Genomic DNA, 18,971 nt, shown 5'->3' on the forward strand with positions numbered 1-18,971 from the left:
TATCTCAATGCTTATACCAAACCTGAGACTTTCCTATAACATGAGATGTGATATCCAACTCCTTCCCGTTCCAAACCTGAGACACTAACTATAGCATATGTGATATCCAACTCCTTTCCATTCCAAACATGAGACCCTTCCTATAGCAAGAAAGTAATATCCAACTCCTACCCATTCCAATCCTGAGACCCTTCCTATAGCAAGAGATGTGATATCCAAATCCTTCCCATTCCAATCCTGAGACCCTTCGTATAACATGAGATGTGATATCCAACTCCTTCCCATTCCAACCTGAGACACTTCCTATAGCATGAGAAGGGATATCCAACTCCTTCCCAATCCAATCCTGAGACCCTTCCGATAGCAGAGATGTGATATCTCAATGCTTATACCAAACCTGAGACCCTTCCTATGGCATGAGATGTGATATCCAACTCCTTCCCAATCCAATCCTGAGACCCTTCCGATAGCAGAGACGTGATATCTCAATGCTTCTACCAAACCTGAGACCCTTCCTTTAGCATGAGATGTGATATCCAAATCCTTCACATTCCAATCCTGAGACCCTTCCTATAGCATGAGATGTGATATCTCAATGCTTCTAATACCAAACCTGAGATCCTTCCTATAACATGAGATGTGATATCCAATTCCTTCCCATTCCAAACCTGAGACCCTTCCTATTGGATGAGATGTGATATCCAAGTCCTTCCCATTCCAACCCTTAGACCCTTCCTACAGCATGCAATATGATATCTCAATGATTCTAATAACAAACCTGAGACCCGTCCTATAACATGAGATGGGATATCCAACTCCTTCCCATTCCAATGCTGAGACACTTCCGATAGCAGAGATGTGATATCTCAATGCTTATACCAAACCTGAGACCCTTCCTATAACATGAGATGTGATATCCAACTCCTTCCATTCCAATCCTGAGACCCGTCCTATAGCATGAGATGTGATATCTCAATGCTTATACCAAACCTGAGACCCTTCCTATAGCATGAGATGTGATATCCAACTGCTTCCCATTCCAATCCTGAGACCCTTCCTATAGCATGAGATGTGATATCTCAATGCTTCTAATACCAAACCTGAGATCCTTCCTCTAACATGAAATGTGATATCCAACTCCTTCCCTTTCCAAACCTAAGAGCCTATCTATAGCATGAGATGTGATATCCAAGTCCTTCCCATTCCAACCCTTAGACCCTTCCTACAGCATGCAATATGATATCTCAATGATTCTAATAACAAACCTGAGACCCGTCCTATAACATGAGATGGGATATCCAACTCCTTCCTATTCCAATGCTGAGACACTTCCGATAGCAGAGATGTGATATCTCAATGCTTATACCAAACCTGAGACCCTTCCTATAACATGAGATGTGATATCCAAATCCTTCCCGTTCCAAACCTGAGACCCTTCCTTTAGCATGAGATGTGATATCCAGCACCTTCCCATTCCAATCCTGAGACACTTCCGATAGCATGAGATGTGATATCTCAATGCTTCTAATATCAAAACTGAGACCCTCCCTATAGCATGATATGTGATATCTAAGTCCTTCCCATTCCAATCCTGAGACCCTCCCTATAGCATGAGATGTGATATCCAAATCCTTCCCCTTCCAAACCTGAGACCCTCCCTTTAGCATGAGATGTGATATCCAACTCCTTCCTATTCCAATCCTGAGACTCTTCTGATAGCATGAGATGTGATATCTCAATGCTTCTAATACCAAACCTGAGATCCTTCCGATAGCATGAGATGTGATATCTCAATGCTTCTAATACCAAACCTGAGATCCTTCCTATAACATGAGATGTGATATCCAAATCTTTCCCCTTCCAAACCTGAGACCCTCCGTTTAGCATGAGATGTGATATCCAACTCCTTCCCATTCCATTCCTGAGACCCTTCTGATAGCATGAGATGTGATATCTCAATGCCTCTAATACCAAACCTGAGATCCTACCTCTAACATGAAATGTGATATCCAACTCTTTCCCCTTCCAAACCTGAGAGCCTTCCTATAGCATGAGATGTGATATCCAAGTCCTTCCCATTTCAATTCTGAGACCCTTCCTATACTATGAGACTTGATATCTCAATGCTTCTAATACCAAACGTGAGACCCGTAATATAACATGAGATGTGATATCCAAATCCTTCCCCTTCCAATCCTGAGACCCTTCCGATATCATGAGATGTGATATCTCAAAGCTTCTAATATCAAACTTGAGACCCTCCCTATAGCATGAGATGTGATATCCAAGTCCTTCCCATTCCAATCCTGAGACCCTTCCTATAGCATGAGATGTGATATCTCAATGCTTCTAATACCAAACCTGAGACCCTTCCTATAACATGAGATGGGAATATCCAACTCCTTCCCATTCCAATCCTGAGACCCTTCCGATAGCAGAGATGTGATATCTCAATGCTTATACCAAACCTGAGATCCTTCCTATAATATGAGATGTGATATCCAACTCCTTCCCATTCCAATCCTGAGACACTTCCTATAGCATGAGATGTGATATCTCACTGCTTATACCAAACCTGAGACCCTTCCCATAGCATGAGATGTGATATCCAACTCCTTCCCATTCCAATCCTCAGACCCTTCCTATAGCATGAGATGTGATATCTCAATGCTTCTAATATCAAACTTGAGACCCTACCTATAGCATGTGATGTGATATCCAAGTCCTTCCCATTCCAATCCTGAGACACTTCCTATAGCATGAGATGTGATATCCAACTCCTTCCCATTCCAATCCTGAGACCCTTCCTATAGCATGAGATATGATATCTCAATACTTCTAATACCAAACGTGAGATCCTTCCGATAACATGAGATGTGATATCCAAATCCTTCCCCTTCCAAACCTGAGACCCTCCCTTTAGCATGAGATGTGATATCCAACTCCTTCCCATTCCAATCCTGAGACCCTTCTGATAGCATGAGATGTGATATCTCAATGCTTCTAATACCAAACCTGAGATCCTTCCGATAGCATGAGATGTGATATCTCAATGCGTATACCAAACCTGAGACCCTTCCTATGGCATGAGATGTGATATCCAACTCCTTCCCAATCCAATCCTGAGACCCTTCCGATAGCAGAGACGTGATATCTCAATGCTTCTACCAAACCTGAGACCGTTCCTTTAGCATGAGATGTGATATCCAAATCCTTCACATTCCAATCCTGAGACCCTTCCTATAGCATGAGATGTGATATCTCAATGCTTCTAATACCAAACCTGAGATCCTTCCTATAACATGAGATGTGATATCCAATTCCTTCCCATTCCAAACCTGAGACCCTTCCTATTGGATGAGATGTGATATCCAACTCCTTCCCATTCCAACCCTGAGACCCTTCCTATAGCATGAGATGTGATGTCTCAATGCTTCTAATACCAAACCTGAGATCCTTCCTATAACATGAGATGTGATATCCAACTCCTTCCATTCCAATCCTGAGACCCGTCCTATAGCATGAGATGTGATATCTCAATGCTTATACCAAACCTGAGACCCTTCCTATAGCATGAGATGTGATATCCAACTGCTTCCCATTCCAATCCTGAGACCCTTCCTATAGCATGAGATGTGATATCTCAATGCTTCTAATACCAAACCTGAGATCCTTCCTCTAACATGAAATGTGAAATCCAACTCCTTCCCTTTCCAAACCTAAGAGCCTATCTATAGCATGAGATGTGATATCCAAGTCCTTCCCATTCCAACCCTTAGACCCTTCCTACAGCATGCAATATGATATCTCAATGATTCTAATAACAAACCTGAGACCCGTCCTATAACATGAGACGGGATATCCAACTCCTTCCCATTCCAATCCTGAGACACTTCCGATAGCAGAGATGTGATATCTCAATGCTTATACCAAACCTGAGACCCTTCCTATAACATGAGATGTGATATCCAAATCCTTCCCGTTCCAAACCTGAGACCCTTCCTTTAGCATGAGATGTGATATCCAGCACCTTCCCATTCCAATCCTGAGACACTTCCGATAGCATGAGATGTGATATCTCAATGCTTCTAATATCAAAACTGAGACCCTCCCTATAGCATGATATGTGATATCTAAGTCCTTCCCATTCCAATCCTGAGACCCTCCCTATAGCATGAGATGTGATATCCAACTCCTTCCCATTCCAATCCTGAGACCCTTCCTATAGCATGAGATATGATATCTCAATACTTCTAATACCAAACGTGAGATCCTTCCGATAACATGAGATGTGATATCCAAATACTTCCCCTTCCAAACCTGAGACCCTCCCTTTAGCATGAGATGTGATATCCAACTCCTTCCTATTCCAATCCTGAGACTCTTCTGATAGCATGAGATGTGATATCTAAATGCTTCTAATACCAAACCTGAGATCCTTCCGATAGCATGAGATGTGATATCTCAATGCTTCTAATACCAAACCTGAGATCCTTCCTATAACATGAGATGTGATATCCAAATCCTTCCCCTTCCAAACCTGAGACCCTCCCTTTAGCATGAGATGTGATATCCAACTCCTTCCCATTCCATTCCTGAGACCCTTCTGATAGCATGAGATGTGATATCTCAATGCCTCTAATACCAAACCTGAGATCCTACCTCTAACATGAAATGTGATATCCAACGCTTTCCCCTTCCAAACCTGAGAGCCTTCCTATAGCATGAGATGTGATATCCAAGTCCTTCCCATTCCAATCCTGAGACCCTTCCTATAGCTTGAGATGTGATATCCAACTCCTTCCCATTCCAATTCTGAGACCCTTCCTATACTATGAGACTTGATATCTCAATGCTTCTAATACCAAACGTGAGACCCGTAATATAACATGAGATGTGATATCCAAATCCTTCCCCTTCCAAACCTTAGACCCTTCCTTTATCATGAGATGTGATATCCAACTCCTTCCCATTCCAATCCTGAGACCCTTCCGATATCATGAGATGTGATATCTCAAAGCTTCTAATATCAAACTTGAGACGCTCCCTATAGCATGAGATGTGATATCCAAGTCCTTCCCATTCCAATCCTGAGACCCTTCCTATAGCATGAGATGTGATATCTCAATGCTTCTAATACCAAACCTGAGACCCTTCCTATAACATGAGATGGGAATATCCAACTCCTTCCCATTCCAATCCTGAGACCCTTCCGATAGCAGAGATGTGATATCTCAATGCTTATACCAAACCTGAGATCCTTCCTATAACATGAGATGTGATATCCAACTCCTTCCCATTCCAATCCTGAGACACTTCCTATAGCATGAGATGTGATATCCCACTGCTTATACCAAACCTGAGACCCTTCCCATAGCATGAGATGTGATATCCAACTCCTTCCCATTCCAATCCTCAGACCCTTCCTATAGCATGAGATGTGATATCTCAATGCTTCTAATATCAAACTTGAGACCCTACCTATAGCATGAGATGTGATATCCAAGTCCTTCCCATTCCAATCCTGAGACACTTCCTATAGCATGAGATGTGATATCCAACTCCTTCCCATTCCAATCCTGAGACCCTTCCTATAGCATGAGATATGATATCTCAATACTTCTAATACCAAACGTGAGATCCTTCCGATAACATGAGATGTGATATCCAAATCCTTCCCCTTCCAAACCTGAGACCCTCCCTTTAGCATGAGATGTGATATCCAACTCCTTCCCATTCCAATCCTGAGACCCTTCTGATAGCATGAGATGTGATATTTCAATGCTTCTAATACCAAACCTGAGATCCTTCCGATAGCATGAGATGTGATATCTCAATGTTTCTAATACCAAACCTGAGATCCTTCCTATAACATGAGATGTGATATCCAAATCCTTCCCCTTCCAAACCTGAGACCCTCCCTTTAGCATGAGATGTGATATCCAACTCCTTCCCATTCCATTCCTGAGACCCTTCTGATAGCATGAGATGTGATATCTCAATGCCTCTAATACCAAACCTGAGATCCTACCTCTAACATGAAATGTGATATCCAACTCTTTCCCCTTCCAAACCTGAGAGCCTTCCTATAGCATGAGATGTGATATCCAAGTCCTTCCCATTCCAATCCTGAGACCCTTCCTATAGCTTGAGATATGATATCCAACTCCTTCCCATTCCAATTCTGAGACCCTTCCTATACTCTGAGACTTGATATCTCAATGCTTCTAATACCAAACCTGAGACCCGTAATATAACATGAGATGTGATATCCAAATCCTTCCCCTTCCAAACCTTAGACCCTTCCTTTATCATGAGATGTGATATCCAACTCCTTCCCATTCCAATCCTGAGACCCTTCCGATATCATGAGATGTGATATCTCAAAGCTTCTAATATCAAACTTGAGACCCTCCCTATAGCATGAGATGTGATATCCAAGTCCTTCCCATTCCAATCCTGAGACCCTTCCTATAGCATGAGATGTGATATCTCAATGCTTCTAATACCAAACCTGAGACCCTTCCTATAACATGAGATGGGAATATCCAACTCCTTCCCATTCCAATCCTGAGACCCTTCCGATAGCAGAGATGTGATATCTCAATGCTTATACCAAACCTGAGACCCTTCCTAAGGCATGAGATGTGATATCCAACTCCTTGCCATTCAAATCCTGAGACCCTTTCTATAGCATGAGAAGGGATATCCAACTCCTTCCCAATCCAATCCTGAGACCCTTCCGATAGCAGAGACGTGATATCTCAATGCTTCCACCAAACCTGAGACCCTTCCTTTAGCATGAGATGTGATATCCAAATCCTTCACATTCCAATCCTGAGACCCTTCCTATAGCATGAGATGTGATATCTCAATGCTTCTAATACCAAACCTGAGATCCTTCCTATAACATGAGATGTGATATCCAATTCCTTCCCATTCCAAACCTGAGACCCTTCCTATTGGATGAGTTGTGATATTCAACTCCTTCCCATTCCAACCCTGAGACCCTTCCTATAGCATGCGATGTGATGTCTCAATGCTTCTAATACCAAACCTGAGATCCTTCCTATAACATGAGATGTGATATCCAACACCTTCCATTCCAATCCTGAGACCCATCCTATAGCATGAGATGTGATATCTCAATGCTTCTAATACCAAACCTGAGATCCTTCCACTAACATGAAATGTGATATCCAACTCCTTCCCTTTCCAAACCTAAGAGCCTATCTATAGCATGAGATGTGATATCCAGGTCCTTCCCATTCCAATCCTTAGACCCTTCCTACAGCATGCAATATGATATCTCAATGATTCTAATAACAAACCTGAGACCCGTCCTATAGCATGAGATATGATATCCAAGTCCTTCCCATTCCAATCCTGAGACCCTTCCTATAACATGAAATGTGATATCCAACTCCTTCCCATTCCAACCTGAGACCCTTCCTATAGCATGAGATGGGATATCCAACTTCTTCCAAGTCCAATACTGATACCCTTCCGATAGCATGAGATGTGATATCCCAATGCTTCTACCAAACCTGAGACCCATACTATGGCATGAGATGTGATATCAAACTCCTTCCCATTCCAATCCTGAGACCCTTCCTATAGCTTGAGGTGTGATATCCAACTCCTTCCCATTCCAATTCTGAGGCCCTTCTTATACCATGAGACTTGATATCTCAATGCTTCTAATACCAAACCTGAGACCCGTCCTATAACATGAGATGTGATATCCAAATCCTTCCCCTTCCAAACCTTAGACCCTTCCTTTATCATGAGATGTGATATCCAACTCCTTCCCATTCCAATCCTGGGACCCTTCCGATATCATGAGATTTGTTATCTCAATGCTTCTAATATCAAACTTGAGACCCTCCCTATAGCATGATGTGACATCCAAGTCCTTCCCATTCCAATCCTGAGACCCTTCCTATAGCATGAGATGTGATATCTCTATGCTTCTAATACCAAACCTGAGACCCTTCCTATAACATGAGATGGGATATCCAACTCCTTCCCATTCCAATCCTGAGACCTTTCCGATAGCAGAGATGTGATATCTCAATGCTTATACCAAACCTGAGAACCTTCCTATGGCCTGAGATGTCATATACAACTCCTTCCCATTCCAATCCTGAGACCCTTCCTTTAGCATGAGATGTGATATCTCAATGCTTATACCAAATCTGAGACCCTTCCTATAGCATGAGATGTGATATCCAATTCCTTCCCATTCCAATCCTGAGACCCTTCCTATAGCATGAGATGTGATATCTCAATGCTTATACCAAACCTGAGAGCCTACCTATAGCATGAGATGTGATATCCAAGTCCATCCCATTCCAATCCTTAGACCCTTCCTACAGCATGCGATGTGATATCTCAATGATTCTAATACCAAACCAGAGACTCTTCCTATAACATGAGATGGGATATCCAAATTCTTCCCATTCCAATCCTGAGCCGCTTCCGATAGCAGAGATGTGATATCTCAATGCTTATACCAAACCTGAGACCCTTCCTATAACATGAGATGTGATATCCAACTCCTTCCCGTTCCAAACCTGAGACACTAACTATAGCATATGTGATATCCAACTCCTTCCCATTCCAAACATGAGACCCTTCCTATAGCAAGAAAGTAATATCCAACTCCTACCCATTCCAATCCTGAGACCCTTCCTATAGCAAGAGATGTGATATCCAAATCCTTCCCATTCCAATCCTGAGACCCTTCCTATAACATGAGATGTGATATCCAACTCCTTCCCATTCCAACCTGAGACACTTCCTATAGCATGAGAAGGGATATCCAACTCCTTCCCAATCCAATCCTGAGACCCTTCCGATAGCAGAGATGTGATATCTCAATGCTTATACCAAACCTGAGACCCTTCCTATGGCATGAGATGTGATATCCAACTCCTTGCCATTCAAATCCTGAGACCCTTCCTATAGCATGAGATGTGATATCTCTATGCTTCTAATACCAAACCTGAGACCCTTCCTATAACATGAGATGGGATATCCAACTCCTTCCCATTCCAATCCTGAGACCCTTCCGATAGCAGAGATGTGATATCTCAATGCTTATACCAAACCTGAGAACCTTCCTATGGCCTGAGATGTCATATACAACTCCTTCCCATTCCAATCCTGAGACCCTTCCTTTAGCATGAGATGTGATATCTCAATGCTTATACCAAATCTGAGACCCTTCCTATAGCATGAGATGTGATATCCAATTCCTTCCCATTCCAATCCTGAGACCCTTCCTATAGCATGAGATGTGATATCTCAATGCTTATACCAAACCTGAGAGCCTACCTATAGCATGAGATGTGATATCCAAGTCCATCCCATTCCAATCCTTAGACCCTTCCTACAGCATCCGATGTGATATCTCAATGATTCTAATACCAAACCAGAGACTCTTCCTATAACATGAGATGGGATATCCAACTCCTTCCCATTCCAATCCTGAGCCGCTTCCGATAGCAGAGATGTGATATCTCAATGCTTATACCAAACCTGAGACTTTCCTATAACATGAGATGTGATATCCAACTCCTTCCCGTTCCAAACCTGAGACACTAACTATAGCATATGTGATATCCAACTCCTTTCCATTCCAAACATGAGACCCTTCCTATAGCAAGAAAGTAATATCCAACTCCTACACATTCCAATCCTGAGACCCTTCCTATAGCAAGAGATGTGATATCCAAATCCTTCCCATTCCAATCCTGAGACCCTTCCTATAACATGAGATGTGATATCCAACTCCTTCCCATTCCAACCTGAGACACTTCCTATAGCATGAGAAGGGATATCCAACTCCTTCCCAATCCAATCCTGAGACCCTTCCGATAGCAGAGATGTGATATCTCAATGCTTATACCAAACCTGAGACCCTTCCTATGGCATGAGATGTGATATCCAACTCCTTCCCAATCCAATCCTGAGACCCTTCCGATAGCAGAGACGTGATATCTCAATGCTTCTACCAAACCTGAGACCCTTCCTTTAGCATGAGATGTGATATCCAAATCCTTCACATTCCAATCCTGAGACCCTTCCTATAGCATGAGATGTGATATCTCAATGCTTCTAATACCAAACCTGAGATCCTTCCTATAACATGAGATGTGATATCCAATTCCTTCCCATTCCAAACCTGAGACCCTTCCTATTGGATGAGATGTGATATCCAACTCCTTCCCATTCCAACCATGAGACCCTTCCTATAGCATGAGATGTGATGTCTCAATGCTTGTAATACCAAACCTGAGATCCTTCCTATAACATGAGATGTGATATCCAACTCCTTCCATTCCAATCCTGAGACCCGTCCTATAGCATGAGATGTGATATCTCAATGCTTATACCAAACCTGAGACCCTTCCTATAGCATGAGATGTGATATCCAACTGCTTCCCATTCCAATCCTGAGACCCTTCCTATAGCATGAGATGTGATATCTCAATGCTTCTAATACCAAACCTGAGATCCTTCCTCTAACATGAAATGTGATATCCAACTCCTTCCCTTTCCAAACCTAAGAGCCTATCTATAGCATGAGATGTGATATCCAAGTCCTTCCCATTCCAACCCTTAGACCCTTCCTACAGCATGCAATATGATATCTCAATGATTCTAATAACAAACCTGAGACCCGTCCTATAACATGAGATGGGATATCCAACTCCTTCCCATTCCAATGCTGAGACACTTCCGATAGCAGAGATGTGATATCTCAATGCTTATACCAAACCTGAGACCCTTCCTATAACATGAGATGTGATATCCAAATCCTTCCCGTTCCAAACCTGAGACCCTTCCTTTAGCATGAGATGTGATATCCAGCACCTTCCCATTCCAATCCTGAGACACTTCCGATAGCATGAGATGTGATATCTCAATGCTTCTAATATCAAAACTGAGACCCTCCCTATAGCATGATATGTGATATCTAAGTCCTTCCCATTCCAATCCTGAGACCCTCCCTATAGCATGAGATGTGATATCCAAATCCTTCCCCTTCCAAACCTGAGACCCTCCCTTTAGCATGAGATGTGATATCCAACTCCTTCCTATTCCAATCCTGAGACTCTTCTGATAGCATGAGATGTGATATCTCAATGCTTCTAATACCAAACCTGAGATCCTTCCGATAGCATGAGATGTGATATCTCAATGCTTCTAATACCAAACCTGAAATCCTTCCTATAACATGAGATGTGATATCCAAATCTTTCCCCTTCCAAACCTGAGACCCTCCGTTTAGCATGAGATGTGATATCCAACTCCTTCCCATTCCATTCCTGAGACCCTTCTGATAGCATGAGATGTGATATCTCAATGCCTCTAATACCAAACCTGAGATCCTACCTCTAACATGAAATGTGATATCCAACTCTTTCCCCTTCCAAACCTGAGAGCCTTCCTATAGCATGAGATGTGATATCCAAGTCCTTCCCATTCCAATCCTGAGACCCTTCCTATAGCTTGAGATGTGATATCCAACTCCTTCCCATTTCAATTCTGAGACCCTTCCTATACTATGAGACTTGATATCTCAATGCTTCTAATACCAAACGTGAGACCCGTAATATAACATGAGATGTGATATCCAAATCCTTCCCCTTCCAATCCTGAGACCCTTCCGATATCATGAGATGTGATATCTCAAAGCTTCTAATATCAAACTTGAGACCCTCCCTATAGCATGAGATGTGATATCCAAGTCCTTCCCATTCCAATCCTGAGACCCTTCCTATAGCATGAGATGTGATATCTCAATGCTTCTAATACCAAACCTGAGACCCTTCCTATAACATGAGATGGGAATATCCAACTCCTTCCCATTCCAATCCTGAGACCCTTCCGATAGCAGAGATGTGATATCTCAATGCTTATACCAAACCTGAGATCCTTCCTATAACATGAGATGTGATATCCAACTCCTTCCCATTCCAATCCTGAGACACTTCCTATAGCATGAGATGTGATATCTCACTGCTTATACCAAACCTGAGACCCTTCCCATAGCATGAGATGTGATATCCAACTCCTTCCCATTCCAATCCTCAGACCCTTCCTATAGCATGAGATGTGATATCTCAATGCTTCTAATATCAAACTTGAGACCCTACCTATAGCATGTGATGTGATATCCAAGTCCTTCCCATTCCAATCCTGAGACACTTCCTATAGCATGAGATGTGATATCCAACTCCTTCCCATTCCAATCCTGAGACCCTTCCTATAGCATGAGATATGATATCTCAATACTTCTAATACCAAACGTGAGATCCTTCCGATAACATGAGATGTGATATCCAAATCCTTCCCCTTCCAAACCTGAGACCCTCCCTTTAGCATGAGATGTGATATCCAACTCCTTCCCATTCCAATCCTGAGACCCTTCTGATAGCATGAGATGTGATATCTCAATGCTTCTAATACCAAACCTGAGATCCTTCCGATAGCATGAGATGTAATATCTCAATGCTTCTAATACCAAACCTGAGATCCTTCCTATAACATGAGATGTGATATCCAAATCCTTCCCCTTCCAAACCTGAGACCCTCCCTTTAGCATGAGATGTGATATCCAACTCCTTCCCATTCTGTTAAGACGGATTTCTGAACTCTGTCCTGGTGGCGCAGAAGTTCAGAAGGCCAACCTAATTACTTGGAACAGGGTAACCTCTGGACGAGCCAGACCAATCAAGGTAGCGATCGCGGCGGTCAAGACTAGGTCTCAAGAGGGGTGAGGGTGACTGAAAGCCCGCAATGAGCACACAAAGCAAGAGCGCTTACAAACTACTCCAAACAGTTGTTATATAAAAAATAGATACACATTTATTTTAAGGCCTTTAAAATAATGACCGTAGCGAGAAAATTACAATATCACAATACTAAACCAACACATACCATATCAACACAATATATATACAAATACGACAGTCTTAAGCATTAGAGGCACGAAATGTGTAGTCCACCTGCAAGGGAAGGAAAACAGGCAGTGCGATAACGCTTTAGACTCAGTTCGCCTTCAGAGGCACCTAACTAGATGGAAGTCCGAGCCCTGCGAAGAGTGGAGCCTTGTGCTCAAAGTACCTGCCACGCCGGTGCCAACGGGCAAAAGGAGAAGCTCTTCGGAGGAAGTCAGGCAGTTCGGGTTAGTGCACAGCAGAAGGAGAACAGGTTCCGCAACTCAAGCGCAGCCTCCACAGCGGGCAGAAGCAGAGCGCGAGTACGGCCAAAAGGGTGCTGTTTTTACACAGCAGGGAAAAGCAATGGGATACTGCAGGAGGGCGACCAGATCCTAGCTAAACTACTCACCGGTCCCCGAAGCAAGCAGACCCAGGCTTCTCCACGTTAGTTTCAGCAGCTGGCAGGTTCAGAAGAGCAGGGAACGCCTCGTAGTCGTGTAGAGCAAAAAGACGTCCCAATCGACGAAACCGGCACAGTTTGTTGCCGCAGCAGGACAACGGAGCGGCCGTGTGTATTCGAGCCAAATGTACACTCCTCCCTTCAGACTTGGGAACGCCAAGTGTACGAAGCGTGGGAGAGTGACAAGGACTCGAAATACAACACAACCTGGCGGCGGTTACAGAGCAGGACTCCCTTGTAAGCTGGTCAGTCAACTGGATGGCCCAGAGACACTTCCGAAGGCTTACTTGGCAGGAGATGATGAAGTCGCCGGGAATAGCTGTTCCTGCTATTCCAAAGGTCGAAGCACCAGTACAGGCCTTCTGGTTCGATCAAAGGAGGAAAGGGTTTCACAGGACGACAGCAGTGCAAAGGAGGATTCCTTCAGCGGGTCACCAGCGATTCCTCGGTCCAGCCTCGTGGTTGCAGGACACTTGGCTCCTGTATTCCTTCGTTCGTGAGAACTCAGGAGATCGACAAGGTAGTGGTGTTTCCAGCCCCCTCTTATCCACGGTTCCCTTCGCGCCAAAACGGAGGGGAACCAATGGGAGATCCGCTCATCAACACACATACCATACGTGGACCAATCACGGACCACGGTGGTCCCAGGCATTCACACTACCCTAGACTCTCTGGCACCCAGGATGTGTATTGGGACCAGACATCCCAGCCCACACCCTGGAGGCACACAAACGACATGTAGAAGCCCGCGAAAGCAACCACGTTTCGCGGGAAAGTACATGCCCAAATAAGGAAGGCCCCGGGTCGCTCGACCTGGGGAAGGTGAAGGGAGCAAGACGGTCAGTGGACAGGACAAAGGAGCCTCGTGGTCTGGCCATTTTGGGAGCCAGGCCACCATTTTGGGTTCAGTGCGAAAAACGTGCTCAGAACGCCAAAAGGAGCTCAAAATAAACAAAACGATCGATGCCACCATTCCAGTCCCTGAATGACTTGCACCGATCAAATACCATCCTAAAAGAGTATCTAGGGCCCGTAGAAGGCTAGAGACCCAAGAGAGCTGTAACTTAGCTTACAGTGCCCTCTTGTGTCATGTTGCACTAAAGCCGCAACATGATAAAAGAAACTACGGGAAACAGCGTTCCCCGGTACTGACTGTCTTAAGGGCATGTCAGTTTCCCCGTAAGAAGGAGCGAAAGCCCAGAGGAGTGCGGCAGAAGGCTGCACTTCTCTGGCAAAGTCAAGAACAAGGTGAAAAACAACAGCAAAAAGTTTAGGGGTTGCCACATGGAAGGAAAATTACCTACAATTACAAAATCTTTCCTAACACTCGCCCCTCCCAGACTATGGACAGGGGGAACTAATCCACCCCTGGATGAGTCTCTTGTTCAGGTCGGTTAAACATTCTGGACAACCCATCAGCATTGCTATGTTGGACACCTGGCCTATGCTCAATAGTGAAGTCGAAGACTTGTAGACTTATGGACCACCTAAGCAACTTTGGATTCTCCCCCTTCATGTTCATTAGCCACTTTAACGGCTTATGGTCAGTCTGCACAGTGAAGTGGGTCCCATAGAGGTAGGGCCTCAGCTTCCTTAGGGCCCACACAACAGAGAAACATTCTTTCTCTACCGTGGACCATCTGAGCTCTCTGTCCTTAAGCTGGCGACTAATAAAACCGATAGGGTGTTCCTTACCCTTCTCATCTACTTGTGATAGTACAGCTCCTATCCCAGTGTCAGAGGCGTCCGTCTGCACGATAAAAGGTCTTTGATAATCAGGGGCCCTAAGGACAGGGGCCTGGCACAAGGAGTCTATTAAGCCATTGAAGGCCTTCTCACACTCGTCGGTCCAAGTTACCTTCTTGGGTTTCTTCGGAGTTGTGAGGGCAGTCAGAGGAGCAGCTATGGTGCCATAGTCTGCCACAAAATTGAGGTAATACCCCGTAAGTCCTAAGAAGGCTCTCACTTGGGTTTGTGTAGTGGGGGTAGGCCAGTCTTGTACTGCTTGTACCTTACTGGATAGAGGCTGTCTCCTCCCTCCACCTACTTCATGTCCAAGGTAAACCACTGAGCCTTGTCCATTTTGGTGAGGGGCCACTCGGACACCCTCAAAAGAGCTTTCTGAAGGACTGCTTTTGAACAGGTCGGGGACAGGTTCAGACTCCTCTTCCTCAACGTCTGAAGCCAATAGCAGTGCTGCGATTTCGCCGCTTGGGACGAAAGCCTTCAGCATATTCACGTGAAACACTTCTGGAGCCTGTCCAGGCCTTCCAAGGTCCACTGAATAGTTAGCCTCACCCAGGGGCTCCACCACTGGGTAAGGGCCTGACCATTTGTCCTGTAAAGCTCGAGGCCTTATGGGATTCCTGATCAGGACTTGCTGACCTAGTGTAAAGTTGATGAGGGAAGCTTTCTGGTCGTACCAATGTTTCACCAGCGCTTGCCCTGCCTTCAATTTATCACTAGTCAAACCCATCAGAAGTACCATCCGTTTTCTGAGCCCTAGCACATAATCAACTACGTTGGTAGTAACAGGGGGAGTGGGCATCTCCCATCCCTCTTTGACGATGGCTAAGGGTCCCCGTACGGGATGACCGAACAGAAGTTCGAAGGGGCTGAAGCCAACACCCTCCTGTGGTACCTCTCGGTAGGCAAACAGTAAGCATGAAACAAGAAGATCCCATTTTCTTCTCTGAGGCTCCTCCAGAGCCCCAATCATGCTCTTTAACGTCCTGTTGAAACGCCCCCCCAGACCATTGGTCTGGGGGTGGTATGCAGAAGAGAACCTGTAGGTGACCCCACATTCTTTCCACATAGCCTGCATATACTTCGACATAAAGTTGCTGCCATCATCCGGCACAACTTCTTTAGGGAAGCCAACCCTAGTAAATATGCCGAGTAAAGCTTCTGCAACTGACTTGGCAGTTACAGTTTTCCATGGAATGGCCTCAGGATACCTGGTTGCATGGTCGACCAGCACCAGGATAAACCTATTGCCCGAGGATGTTTGCGGGTCAAGGGGACCAACCATGTCGATCCCTACCCTTTCAAATGGTACCCCCACAACTGGGAGCGGTACCAACGGAGCTTGGATTGTCGTGCCAACCTTACCAGACAACTGGCAGGCGGCACAACTCCTGCAGTGACTTTCTACTTGCACCCCCATCTTGGGCCAGTAGAAGTGCATGGATAACCTTTGCTTGGTCCTCTTCATACCAAGGTGACCAGCAAGGGGAACTTCATGCGCCAACTGCAGGAGGAAGGGCCTAACAGCAAGGGGAACCACCAACCTCCTATGGTCTCCTTCTGTAGACTCTGTTGGCTCACTATACAGGAGTCCACCTTCCCAATAAATCCTATGCTTCCCAGGAGGTTCACCCTCAAGCTGGGAGCAGGCCTGTCTCCTTAGGCCTTCCAGAGATGGGCACTCACGTTGGCCTTTACTGAATTCGTCCCTATCAGGACCTCCTTCAACTAACAAGTCTTTTAGTTCAGGATGATCGTTGGGGTCGAATACTTCAGGCATCGCCACCTCCTCGTCAGGCCCGGGCGATTGACCAACTTCCTCCACCGCAGTGGTAGGCGAGCTCGGGGGAATATTCTCTTTCCCTCGTTTTGACTTGTAGACTCCTTTTGCCTTGGGTTTCCCCTTCGGCTGGGGCGGCATATTGGACTTGGCCAATGCTGCCCGTGCTTGAGACCGTGTGTAGGGTCTTTCGGCAGTGTCTCCTACGAGCCCTAAAGCTCTGAGATCATTACCCAACAAGACCTTTCCTGGGACGTTTCTCTGAATGCTCACTGGAATCCTGACTGCTGTACCATTTAAAGTAAGATTTACAGGTATTACTGGAAACATACGGAGGGGGCCGTCAGCCAACTTAGTGGGCATCAGAGTAGCTCTGGCAACTTCCTCTGAGTCTACCAAGGTAGAATCCACTACAGTGCGACTGCACCCACTATCCCTAAGAGCTGGAGTATCCACTCCATTGATCAGCACACTGTCTTTAAAGTAGTGCTTGGTATTATCCGGAATCCTAGCATAAGCCTCTGCGACTTTAGGCTCCCAGGAACTCAGGGACACTAAAACTACCTCAGCCTCTATTCCGCTGGGAAATGAGTCTGAGGAGAAGGATGCTCCTGTAATCTCTTCTTCCTCATAGGAGGAGAAGGCCAGATTAGCGGAGTGGACCCCCAAAGGTCTAACCTTACAACGGGGATCCCCCTTCACATGGTCAGTTGCTCCACAAGAAAAACAAGCCCCAGTGGGTCTGTTTACGTAGGGAGGCTTATTGTAACCAGAGTTCTGTTGCGGAGGCGGACCTCCACTACCCTGTGAGTTCTCTTGTGTCTTACCCTTATTTTTCTTTTTGTGGCCCTTATGGGAAGAAGATTTCACATTTTCATCACCCTCCATATCTTTGGACTTTTTCCCTTCCTCCTGCTTACCAGGATGAGTTTTGTCCTTATGGGACACTCGATGTGACACCCATAAGTCTGCTGCAATGGCCAGCTTCTTAGGATCTATCTCCTTCGAATCGGCCAAATGCTGCTTAAGCTCCGGGGAAGAAGAACCAAAAATGTGTTCCAGCATGACAAGATTTATCATGCCTTCGAAGGTAGAAACCTTATAACCTTCGACCCAGCCAGTTAAGTTTTTCAAAGATTCAGCGACATAAGATACCCAAGTACCACCTTCCTTTTTCTTATACTCTCGAAAACGCTTTAAATATTGGGCCGGAGTCTTCCCAAATTTTAAAATGAGAGTTTGCTTTAACATTGCGAAATCAGCTCGCTCAGCCTTCGACATTTCCATAATGGCACTACAGCCAGAATGGGGCAGTCTACTGAGCAACCACGCAATCTTATCAGCATTGTCAACTTCTTGAACCTCGCATGCATACTCAAACGCATTCAGCCAGTCCATAATGTCATTCCTTTCTTCATACACACTGAGCAGATCTTTCGGAAACCGTGGATGAGAGGAAGCCCCAGACCCATGTCCAGGACCCTTGGACCCATTTGCAACCTGAAGCTTGGCCAGTTCCAACTGGTGATCCCTGTCTTTCTGTTTTTCTGCCTGTTCGATTTTTAGTTTGGCTATGCTGAATTCAAGCTCCTGCTGCCTAAACCGCAGCTCTTGCTTCTTGAATTCAAGCATAGCCTCCCCATCAGCACTGGCAGAGGAAACATTAGACATCTCGTCCTCCCTGTCCTCGTGGTCGCGATGGATCAGTGCAGTGGCAGAACCGTCGGTTCTACCAGTGAGAGCAGCCCCACCACCTTCTGCACTGTCCTCAGAAGTTATAGCGTCAAGCTGCGCTTCTTGCCACGCCACGATTCTTTGGATCATTTCCAATTTAGTGCCTTGAGAGGAAACACCTCTCTCCGCACACATCTTCTTCAATGTTTCTGATTTGGAAGCATTTAAAGTTAACAAGGTATTTGTTTCCATACTGTTTGATAGGACTATGGCCTTTTTAAAGTTATACTACAACAATTCACTACGTGTACTGGTTGGAATAACCTGAAATGCCTTAGTTCGAGCGCAACACTGGATA

This window comes from Ambystoma mexicanum, chromosome 5q, assembly GCF_040938575.1.
Source record: "Ambystoma mexicanum isolate Mex_15411 chromosome 5q, UKY_AmexF1_1, whole genome shotgun sequence".
In the NCBI taxonomy this organism is placed as follows: domain Eukaryota; kingdom Metazoa; phylum Chordata; class Amphibia; order Caudata; family Ambystomatidae; genus Ambystoma; species Ambystoma mexicanum.